The sequence below is a fragment of the Macaca thibetana genome, chromosome 5, assembly GCF_024542745.1.
Source record: "Macaca thibetana thibetana isolate TM-01 chromosome 5, ASM2454274v1, whole genome shotgun sequence".
NCBI classification, from domain to species: domain Eukaryota; kingdom Metazoa; phylum Chordata; class Mammalia; order Primates; family Cercopithecidae; genus Macaca; species Macaca thibetana.
Window position 1 is genome coordinate 48,857,672 of NC_065582.1, and position 12,185 is coordinate 48,869,856.

Consider the following 12,185-nt stretch of genomic DNA (forward strand, 5'->3'; position numbering starts at 1 on the left):
TTTGAAAGATACTGATCCAGTATGTTTTGGCATGCTCCTCAACTGGAATTTGTTTGATATTTTTCTCATGATTGGACAGGGGCGGTAGATTTAGATCACAGAGATAAAGGGCCATTTTGTTTCATGGTGCCAAGTGTACGTTTTATCAACATGATTTATGACTGTGGGCCTCCTTGATCACCTCCCTAAAATAATGTTTTTTTAGGTTTCTCCACTGTAAAGTTACTCTGTTCTTCCCCTTTTCAAACTATCCTCTTTGGAGGGAAATCACTATGTGCAGTCCATACTTAAGGAGCAAGGATTTTTCTCTCCTTTAGGGTAGACTGTCTACATAATTTGTGGAGAATTGTTTTGCACAGTAAATTTATCTCTTCTCCCTCATTTATTTATTTAATTATTTATGTCACTATAGACTCATGCCTATTTATTTCATCTTCTGGGTTATAATCCAACACTACTTTATTCTTTGCTCAAATTGTTCCGGCTTCGGCCATTGGGAGCTTTTTCGGTTGACTTCATTCATTTTTAAAATTGATGTTTACTTGGTCGGAAGTGCTGTGCTGGGATCTAAAAATATAAAGACAATTATATTTGGTCTCTGCTCTTGAGAAACGTACAGTCTAGTGAGGATACAAGTAAATAGTCAATTACAGCCCAGTGTGAACCAGTGCCTTACGGTTCCATTGAATTTCTGGGCATCCAACTAAACAGAGGAATATAGGCTGGCCTCCTACAGAATTAGAAGAGGTTATCTAGGTGTGATTTCAGGCTGCTGGCAAGCTCCATTGCCTGGGTAATTCTCCCTCAGGGATCTAGTAGTACCTGAAATTCTAACATTGTAATTATGTCTCTCCCGCTCCCTACCGGAGATGGAGTCTTGCTCTGTTGCCCAGGCTGGAGTGTAGTGGCACAATCTCAGCTCACTGCAACATCTGCCTCTTGGGTTCAAGCGATTCTCTTGCCTCAGCCTCCTGAGTAGCTGGGATTACAGGCACACACCACCATGCCCTGCCAATTTTTGTATTTTTAGTAGACACGGGGTTTTACTATGTTGGTCAGGCTGGTCTCGAACTCCTGACCTTGTGATCCGCCCGCCTTGGCCTCCCAAATGCTGGGATTACAGGCATGAGCCACCGTACCAGACCATAATTATGTCTTTTTAAATGTATTCTGAGATGCAAACAGCCCAATGAGAGACAATTAACTATAACCATTGTTTACACACCCCATGAACGAAGGCATGGCTTCAAGGTTCAGAGCAATGGGAAAACCCATCAAAAAGTGAAGAATGGGGATTGAGTGAGAGGAAGGTGATAAAGGATTAAAGAAGAGGAAGCTGGGACTCTGACCTGGACAGACTTACCAGTGTAACCCAGGGTCCTGGAAGACAGTGTTCCAGTCTTCTCTGCACGTTTACCCACCACAGAGGGAGCCCGTAGAAGGGAAAGTACCATCTGGCCTGCCATAGTTGATTGGGTAAGCATCACATTTAGTTGGCAAACAATCTAGAATCATGTTTCGTAGCCAGCAGATGAAGAACTAAAAAGAAAGAAGTTAAAAGCCAGGGAAAGCCACCAAGCCCCTCCACCTCATGAGGGTGTAGAAAGGACGCCGCCGCCTCCTTCTCGCTCACTTTCCAGCAATCCTGCCACAAGTGCCCAACTGCTTGCGAGATCCTTTGCAGGCAGGAGGTCTTCAGAGCCCTCAGATCTCTCCTTACCGCCCTCCAGCCTCCTGGTCTTCCCACCTCAATTTCTGGTGATGTAAGGAACTGGTTTGTGTCTCCTGTGACTTTTCCTCTGACCCTGAGCCATCACCTTTGTTGTCGCTGACATTTATAATGTCATTGCCTGACGTTACTACTCCTCAGTCTGATTTTGGGGCTTTGCCATGGTATTGCTATGAAACAGATCTTCCTGTGAATACTCCTATGGGATAGAATTGGGTGTTACAAAGCTGAGTTATTCCTGAATTATTTGCTGAGCCAAGGCTAAGGAACACTAAGCTGTAAATGCTGATGGCATAATTTATTGTCCAAAGTGATGTGTAGTTTTCTTTTCCCAGTGGTACCTGTCACAATGAAATCACTGCATGATTTCATTATAATAAACCCAGAATGGTTTTAGTTTTTGTATATATTGATTATCCACAGAGATAGCTCCAGAATTTCTTTATGGGAGCCTGAGCGACAGAGCGAGACAAGTGTTGTGAAAGTGGTTTTGTGTTGTTGTTGTTTTTGTTGCATTTTGTATTTTTTTTTTTGAGGCAATGTCTTACTCTGTCCCCCAGGCTGGAGTTCAGTGGCGTGATCTCGGCTCACTGCAACCTCTGCCTCCCAGGCTCAAGTGATCCTCCCACCTCTGCCTCCCAAGTAGCTGGGACTACAGGCAGGCACCACCATTCCCTGCTAATTTATTTATTTATTTTTTTGTAGAAACAGGGTTTCGCCATGTTGCCCAGCCTGATCTTAAACTCCTGTGCTCAAGCCGTCCACCTGCCTCAGCTTCCCAAAGTGCTAGGATTACAGGTGTGAGCCACCGCGACAGGCCACCATTAATTGTTCTTTCTTACTGATTTCCATTTAAAATCCAAGTTACTGGCTCCCTTTCATAAGATTTTAAGAGCAGAAGCTACTCCCTTAAGATTTTTTAAATGTATCTGTACCTTATTTTTTGTAAATTTAATGTTATTTTTCATAAACTACAAAGTTAGTATGGGGTAGGAAAATATATTAAAAACTTCTGATTTGCTAGGATTTTATGAAATATTGCTATAAAAGAAACTTCTGCAGACAATTGGGTAAGTCTAACTCACTGCCTTGTGGAATCCGTGGGATTATAAAACCTTTTTCTATAAATCTTGATCTTGTCATGTGTTTTGTAAATCTTTAATAAGCATAAATTGAGTTAAAGGGAGCATCTGCCACCAATGTCTTGACATAGACCACATAGAGCAGTAGTAGTGTTACTGGTAAATCCTAGCTGTATGATTTGCCTTAGACTTGACCCACATGAAATCAGGCAGGAGGACTCTTTCTGACCATCTTACTGCCACTATAATAAGCACCTGGCCCTGGGCAATATGAATCATACGGAAAGCGGGGTGGAGGTACCACGAATTATTTGATGAGACATTATTTTCACATGCCTCCTCTTTTTATCTTTTTTATTTTTTTGAGACGGACTCTTGCCTTGTCACCCAGGCTAGAGTACAGTGGCACAATCTCGGCTCATTGCAACTTCTGCCTCCTGGATTCAAGTGATTCTCCTGCCTCAGCCTCCCGAGTAGCTGGGATTACAGGTGCCTGCCACCACGCCTGGGTAATTTTTGTGTTTTTAACAGAGATGGAGTTTCACCATGTTGGCCAGGCTGGTCTTGAACTTCTGACTCAGGTGACCCGCCCATCTCAGCCTCCCAAAGTGCTGGGATTATAGGCGTGAGTCACCATGCCTGGCTTGCCTCATAATTACTAACAAATAATCTTCTGTTAGTTTATCCAGACTGGTCTGAAGAAGTTGATCATTTACATTTCCTTGACATGGAGAAATTTAATTGGGAAAGGGAGCGAAAAAACTTTCCTAAACGATGACCATTTCATTTCACTAGTACCCAACATGCAGTTTTTGTTCTTTTTGGCTAATATGCCATTATGTCAACAATTCTAGCCTACAGAAGGGCATTTTTTTTAGTGGTTTGTACAGTAAATTCTACGTTTTATCCAGCCAGTTTTGTTGAGCTGGTTATACTGTACTCTGACAATTGTGTCTCTCATGGTTTACCAGTGAATTGACTATTTTGCACCTGGGGCTCACATGAGAATACTAAATAGGTGCAGATATGCCCCTAGCAGCTTTTGTTTTGGATATGGTGTTCCAGAGGCAGAAGAGAGCCCAGTCCATTGTCTTCCTTGGCCTTCGGTTGGCAGAGGTAGAAAGCCATTTGACTTTCTCCCCATTATAAGGACTAGAAGGTTGTAACAGTAAAAAGGGTTGGTTATGTGATCTCCATGGGAATATGGACACATAGGAATGTAGGTCGTTCCAAGGATACAATCTAAAGAAAGGAGTTCTGGGACAGCTCAGGAGAATTAGAAGCAAAGATACAGAAGAGCTGCTGGCAGTTCCTTCTGGATGCATCTGACCTTCAAAAAGGGCTAATAAAGTAAAGCGTGGAGGGGATGTGTTTGATGGACACCTCACTGATAACAATGCTGAACAGTGCCTTGATTTGGCTGTGTATTGATTTAGTATCCCTTCCATTCCAGAATGTCATCTGGGCCTAGATGGTCATTGTGTTTCAGAAATGAAAGATAGATCAGCCACCGTCTTGCCTGCGCCTCTTATTGTAGTAGGATGCAGAGGCAAGGTGAATTGTCCAAGTTCACATTCCTGGTTATAACTAGTTATGTGGTGCTCAGACCAAGATCTCAGGTCTCCCCAGTCCCATCCCAGGACTTCTTAAGTGGCACCATGCTGGCTTTTATGATTAAATATTCTTCTAGTTAGCAAATGGTAAGACCCAGAGTTTAATTAAAGATTGCTAATTGGTTCTGCTCTTATTCTCTACTTTAAGTAAATAAAGTGTTGGGTAATTTAGTTGCCTTCTGCATGAGGCAGACGTAATGTGAAAGTTGATAGGTATTTTTGTGATTCTTTCTTGGTCTGTGTAACTCAAGGACTATTCTCGTATCCTTAGAAACACAGTGAGTTAAGAAAGCAAACAAAAATAATTGCTCCTTTTTCTTCAAGCAATACATGTTTGTTGCAAAAATTACAAAATATAGATACATAAAATGAATAAAAAGAAAACAAAATACCATATCATAAATCATCACTTTCTAGACTTTAAAAAATCTCCAATATACTTTATATACCTATATATACAAATATATAGCTGGGGCTATAGGTGCACGCCACCACTCCTGGCTAATTTTTGTATTTTTAGTAGAGATGAGGTTTCATCATGCTGTCCAGGCTGATCTCAAACTCCTGACCTCAAGTGATACACCCACCTCGGCCTCCCCAAGTGCTAGGATTACAGGTGTGAGCCACTGCGCCTGACCTATCAATTTTAATAAGTAGATATTTTATGTGAATATAACATAAATGATCTACTCAGTATGTTATTGGAAATCTAGGGTTTTTTCCCCGAATGTTACTGTATTTTGAACAATCTTAGTGAATATTCTCCTAAGATCTTTGCACATTCTCTTAATTATCACCTTAGGATAAATTTATGGAAGTAGATATGTTGAATCAAAGAATATACATGTAATTAAAATAGCAAAAATTAAAAAGTTAAAAAGAGGATATGCATGTAATTTATATCTCTAGCCTGACTGCCATCCAGAAAGATAGACATTTGTGTTCCCACTATCCAGTAAAATAAGGATGTTAATACTGATTCTTACTGCCAAGGCTGAATGAGTTACCTGGGACTCTCTGTTCTCAAAGTGATTATAAAGCTGTGAGCATATTATTATGCCCATAGAGATTATAAGCAGAATTATGTCAGAATCTTATCATAGTTACACAAGGGCATCTAGGCATATAATATGTACCCTTTGCAGTCAAACATAAGAGTTCCAGGGCCCGAGAGGTTTGTGCTAAATGTATATTAGTCGAGCAGTAGTTAAGCAGATAGTTTCTTTTCTTGACATCAGAAGACAGAAATATTTTTTGAATCACATTTCAAGATGAGGTCTTTGTGTTCTGCTGCTTCAGGTAATTCCAAAAGTAATTATTTGGTGTTTTCTGTGTTCTAGGCCTATGCTAAGGACTTGAAGTGTATTACTTGACTTAATCTGTAGCACAAACCAATGTGTTAAGTGTTGTTTCTTACATATTACAGGCAAGAAATCTGAAGGACAAAGAGGTTAAAGGAACTTACCCATGGCCCCAGAGTTAGCGTGTGGCATTGTAGAAGTTTGAAACCAGGTGTACTTTTTTGACATGGTCTGAGGCATTAAGTAAAATTGCCTCACTCATAACCAGGCTTCTTCTTATTTCAGATAATTTAACCTTTATTCCTACTCGCTGCACTTGTAAAACATGTTAGAAGGCAGCAAAGTGTAGCAATTTAGAGTGTGGACTTCGGATGTGCACAGTGGCTCATACCTGTAATCCCCACACTTTGGGAAGCTGAGTTGGGAAGATCACTTGAGCCCAGGAGTTCGAGACCAGACTGGCCAACATAGTGAGACTCTGTCTCTATTAAAATAAATAAATAAATGAAAAAAGATTATTAAAAAAGAAAAAAAAGAATGTAGGCTTCAGAGCCAGAAAAATCTGGATATGTTTGACAGTTTTATTGTTGTTGTTGTTGTTTTGAAACAGGATCTCACTCTGTAGTGGAGTGAGCAAGGCTGGAATGCAGTGGCACAGTCACAGCTCACTGCAGCCTTGATCTCCCGTTCTTAGGTGACCCCCTACCTCAGCCTCCTGAGTAGCTGGCACACACCATCACACCCTGGTAATTTTTGTAATTTTTGTAGAGATAGGGTTTCACTATGTTGCCCATGCTGGTCTCCAACTCCTAGGCTCAAGTGATTCACCTGCCTTGGCCCCTCAAAGTGCTGGGATTACAGGTGTGAGCCACCGTGCCCGGCCTGTTTGACATTTTAGTAGTTAGGTGTGATGCCTATTCTTGGTAAGCACAAATAATAGAGGACATTATCATTATCATCTTACTTAACCTAATTATAATTATAACTTTAGTTAGATGCGGATTTTGAAAAAGTATATTTTCATTTTTTCTAAAAATGTTTCAAATCACCATGTTATTTTTGGGTTTTGTCTTTTGCCCTCTCTGAATATAAGTTTGCAATTTTTCTGGGTGTAGAAAGTACAAGGTGGCTTGGTAAATACAGGGACAATTTAAATGTTGCTCCTATGTGTGGAGTAATACTCTTGCCTTCATTTGATATGGCAACTTCAAAATTATCATCTTTGTGGATAAGATTATATTGGAAAAGGCCATAATACAGATGATTTCTTCATTTGGTTCCCTTTATTTAATTAGCTTCAAGTGCTATTCATGTGAGCTCGGTGATCCACATAGCCTGCTCTGAATCTGAAAATACTAGGTCAGTTGCTTTTTAATCCTTTGGAGGCTTATTGGGTTTTTGGTTTTGTTTTCTGCTATGTGATGAGTGGTTTTTATTTTTATATGCACATACAAGTGTACCTACACATGTGCGTACATACACTTATGATCAATGAGAATTTACCATTTTAGTTATTCTACAATACAGGTTTTTCTCAAGATCTGCAGTCCCAGAAACAAAATGTATTATTCCTAGGAGATAGAAAGAAAAAAAATGTATTATGAATCATGCATCATGCAAAAAATATCTGCCGAATATCTATCAATGGAGCGTTAAACCTTCGTTCTTAATCCTCAGAGGCCAGATGTGATGGAATCATTTTGGAGGTCCATCTTCTATTTATTTCAAGTAGACTTCATGACTTTAAGATAGATTTCAAACTAGATGAATAATTAGGCTAGGATGATTTCGTATTTTTCTTCATTGCAGACAACATTAAAAAGTTTGCCCAGGTATATATTTAGGGCCTCTGGCCATTACCCTAAAAAACTGCTCTAAATAATGAAGATTCTTATTTTTTAGAAATCAATGTCTAAACCTTAAGCCTATCAAGCGTTCTAGTTTTTAGCCACAGCAGAATGCTTTAACTTGCATTTCCTGAAGGATTCTCATACCCAACCTCAGGGTTCTTTGTTATTCCAGCTGATTACACAGTCGGGTCAGCTTGTTTTTCCTGCGCAACTCTGTAAATGGGGCCTGTCCAGAAAATCTACAGCCAAGCCATTCCTTTCTCTTCTGAGTGTCCTAACACAGTTTCTTCAAGCTGCTGGATAAACAGATTAGTTCCTTGTCAGGGTCATGACAAAGGAGCTTCAAGCTATCTCACTTTAACAACAAGTTCTTAGACTTGAATTATTGCAGCACATATACTTACTTACTTGAGAAATGGAAGAGCCATTTATAAGCAACATTTGGAATTCAAACACGTTTCCTTTGGAGTCTCACAGGTTACTAAGAAGTGGTCCAGAAAAAGTGGCGTTTGCTCTGATATCGCTGAGAGGTAACTTGGACCCTTTTTTTCTGGGGTGAGAAGTGACAGAAGTGGCCACCTGCTTCCAGAAGTATTTTTACTGGATTGGAATCTTCAGATGATAGTGGTGAATTCAGTCCTGGCTTTAGGGATCCTCATAGTTTTAGTGACCAGAACCTGGAGCTGGAACACCTGTCCTCACTGCTTCTTTGTACATTTAGGAAAGCGTTCAGAGAATATGGTGCATTTGTGCAGTAAATATAAATTTAAAAACATACTTTGACATTATTCTCCCCAGAAAGTATCTGTTGGGTCCAGACAGGAATCCATAGTTCAGTTCCTAAAGCTGCTGTTTACTGATGATGTTTGTCTTTTTTCGTTTCTAAAATAGCATGTGATGATAATGGGTTCATATAATGATACACAGAGTTCTTCTGACTCTTGAGTGGTGCTCTCACCATGCTCTGTCCTTTACCAAGTCATCACACCAGGACCTTTACTTTTAGAGTTCCGGCTACACTGGTCATAGAATCCAGTCTTCTGAAACTTCTTAGGCTTGGATGTAGCCAGAAGAAACCTCCAAAACCTCTTTTGGCAGTACTGAAACAGCCACAAAGCACTGAGCACGCCGAAAGGCTTGAAGATCCTGGGACTTATGGTCCCAGTACCTCTCCTGTACATGGGAGTAGCGAGTGGCTGGTGATGACTCCAAAAGGCCAGCCTTTTCATGTGACACAAGTATGGGAGGAAGGACAGGAGACAGAGGACAGAACAAAAACAGTATAAGCAGAAGCAATAGGTTTGGGGCTGGTGCTGGTAAAGGAAGATAGACATGTAGGCATTACCTACCTCATAGCGAGCAGTAGAGAAAAGAGCCAGTGGTGAGAACGATGTTGGAGGTGGATGGTGGGGATTATGAAAATGATGGACAGTGGGCAGTGTGGCACAGCAGATCCTGGGGCAGCAGAGGAGCCAACAGATGGGGAAACAATGATAGTAAACCTGAACTTCAGTGCAAGATTACTCAGATGACTATTTGAAGATGGGGTGGGAAAGATACATTAGCCATGTGGACCTTCATATAATGTCAGTGAAGGTTAGAGGTGCAAGCAGATGTTTAGTGAATGAGTGCATTCATATGGGCATATACCATTTCTGCTATGGAAGTGTGTGTGTGGTGGGGATGTACATATAGAAATGTGTGCATAAAGAAACCTTCATCCTTTCTTTATGCATAAAGCACACAGGCCAAGCACGGTGGCTCATGCCTGTAATCCCAGCACTTCAGGAGGCCAAGGCTGGTGGATTGCTTGAGGCCAGGAGTTTGAGACCTACTAAAAATATAAAAACAATTAGCGGGGTGTGGTGAGATGCACCAGTAGTCCTAGCTACTAGGGAGGCTGAGGTGATAGGATCTCCTGAGCCCCAGGAGGTTGAGGATGCAGTGAGCCAAGATCATGCCACTGTACTCTAGCCTGGGCAACAGAGCGTGACTCTGTCCCCCACCAAAAAAAAAAAAAAAAAAAAAAAAAGGGAGGAAGGGGAGGGGAGGGAAGGGAAGGGAAGGGAAGGGAGGGAGAAGGGAGGAGGAAGGGAGGGGGAAGGGAAGGGAGGACGGGGGAAGGGAAGGGAGGAAGGGGGAAGGGGAAGGGGAAGGTGGAGGGAAGGGAAGAGAGGAAAGGGGAAGGGGAGGGTGGAAGGGGGAAGGGGAGGAAGGAGGAAGGGAAGAGAACGGGGAAGGGAAAGGAAAAGGGAGAAGGGAAAGGAAAAGGGAGAAGGGAAGGGAAAAGGGAGAAGGGAAGGGAAAAGGGGGAAAGGGGGAAGGGAAGGGCAAAGGGGGAAAGGAGGAAGGGAAGGGAAGGGGGAAGGGAAGGGAAGGGGGAAGGGAAGGGGGAAAGGAAGGGGGGAAGGAAGGAGGAAGGGAAGCTTTGAAAGCAGCGTGTGCAAAACTGATAGGTCTTGTGGCTGATGGGAGCTTTTCTATCCATGACAACCAAGGAATAGTGTTGGATTCCATGGGATTCTGAAAGTAAAGTACCTGGTGTGATAACTTGGTAAAGCGCAAAGCATAGTGAGGTATCAGTCAAGAGCCAGATTATCCTGGCTGAGCCAAGGCTCAGACTCTACAAAGCACATCTGTGATCGATGTAGGCAGGGACAGATGAGAGGCAAAACAGAGACGAATTATGCCTCCTGGGTCTGCAGAAGTCAGTCCTGTGGTTCCCAGGAATATCTCTGTCCTAAGGTGCAGTCCATCTGACAGTGCCAACAAGCACAGATGGAAGAGCCGGGTGGAGGATTCGTGGCTGGCCTTTATTCTGCACAGGGCTCTCTCTGTGTCTGCCGCATGTCACAGCTGGTGATGGTAATGACCTCGTTACAGACAAGGAAGCTCTCTGTATGTCTGAAAAAATGTTCCAATTAGTATTTAAAATTTTTAAGTTTAAAATATTTTAAAGCACTCAAACTCCAAAATGACTCATTCCCTAAATATTTCAAATAGGCATTGTACTTTGCATTTGAACAGTATTTTTACTGTCCACAATGTATCTACAGACATTAGCCCTTGTGATTTTCACAGTATTTCTCTGAGATGGGTAAAGGTGGTGGTGGTTGTTTTGTTGGAGTCTCTCTCTTTCCACAGGGTCTCACTCTGTTGCCCAGGCTGAAGTGCAGTGTCACCATCATGGCTCACGGCAGCCTCAAACTCTTGGGTTCAAACTGTCCTCCCACATCAGCCTCTGGTGTAGCTAGGAGCTACGGGTGTGTGCCACCACTCCCGGCTAATTTTTTCATTTTTTGTAGAGATGAGGGTCTCACTGTGTTCCCCAGGCTGGTCTCAAACTCCTGGCCTCAAGTGATCCCCTCACCTCCCAAAGCACTGGGATGAGAGGAGTGTGCCACTGCCCCCAGCCAGTTTTGTGTTTTTAACTGATCTCAATTTTACAGAATTTGAGACAGAGATTAAGCACCTGTCTAAAGTCACCCAGCTGACTGTTGGCAAAGGAGGAGGGGGTACCCGGGTGTCCTGATTTCAGAGTCTTGCCATGACATTGTAGGACAGTTATCCCACTACTTTTACACGTGGTAATCTATGGCCCTGAAAGAGCAAGTATGGAAAATACCCAAGAGGAGGAGCAATGTATTCTTCAGTGTTTTCACTGGACTCTTCTCCACTAAGAGACCTGCTTTTTTTTTTCTTTTAGACAGGGTCTCAATGTGTCACCGTCAAAGCTGGAGTACCATGGTGTGATCATGGCTCACTGCAACCTCAACTTCCTAGGTTCATGTGGACCTCTCACCTCCACCTCCCAAGTAGCTGGAATACAGGCACACGCCACCACGTCTGACTAATTTTTCTTATTATTATTTGTAGAGATTGGGTCCCCCCATGTTACCCAGGCTGGTCTTGAACTCCTGGGCTCTAGTGATCCTCCTGCTTTAGCCTCCCGAAGTGCCAGGATTACAGGCATGAGCCAGTGCACTCAGCCGATACCTGCTTTTTATTCTTCACATAAGCATCCCTTGTAGGCAATTTTAATGTTTAGTCTCAAAGTAAAAGAAAGTAAATGTGGGTTTTGTTTTGCCTTTCCTCAGTGTATCTGAAACTTGTCATTCTCTCTCTCTCATGAATTTCTTTCTCTCATTCTCTCAGAGATTTTAGTTCTGCCACAGTTCTGAGTATAATTGCGGATACACTGTGTCTCCTGTCTTTCTTTGTCAAGAATCAGATTCTGAGATCTCACTGACAAAGAACAGAGAGAAAAGGCACTTTAAAGAAATCAAGTAAAATATAACTTGGAAATCGAAGGAGAATCCTGAGGGGTGAATCAATGGAATCACAAAATCCTTCTTTAGTTCTGGAATGAACAGTGCATACTATATATATATACACACACATATATATATGACACACATACACACACATATATATGATATATGGACAAATTATAAAAAGCCATTTTTCTATAAGATCATTAACAATCACTAGGGGAATTTAGTCCAGTATCTTTATACCCCCACCCTGATGGCATACCTGTTATGCCCTGCAGCTGTGAACAAAAACAGAGTAGTGATTACATATGCTGCAAAGCTGATTGTTTAAGTTTA

At 42.0% G+C, this 12,185-nt stretch overlaps 1 protein-coding gene across 1 annotated transcript in view; it reads left to right on the forward strand.

Moving 5' to 3' along the window:
* Positions 1 to 12,185, forward strand: part of TBC1D9 (TBC1 domain family member 9) — a 136,500-nt gene that overhangs the window by 56,800 nt on the left and 67,515 nt on the right. The gene's annotated exons all lie outside the window — the stretch shown is intronic.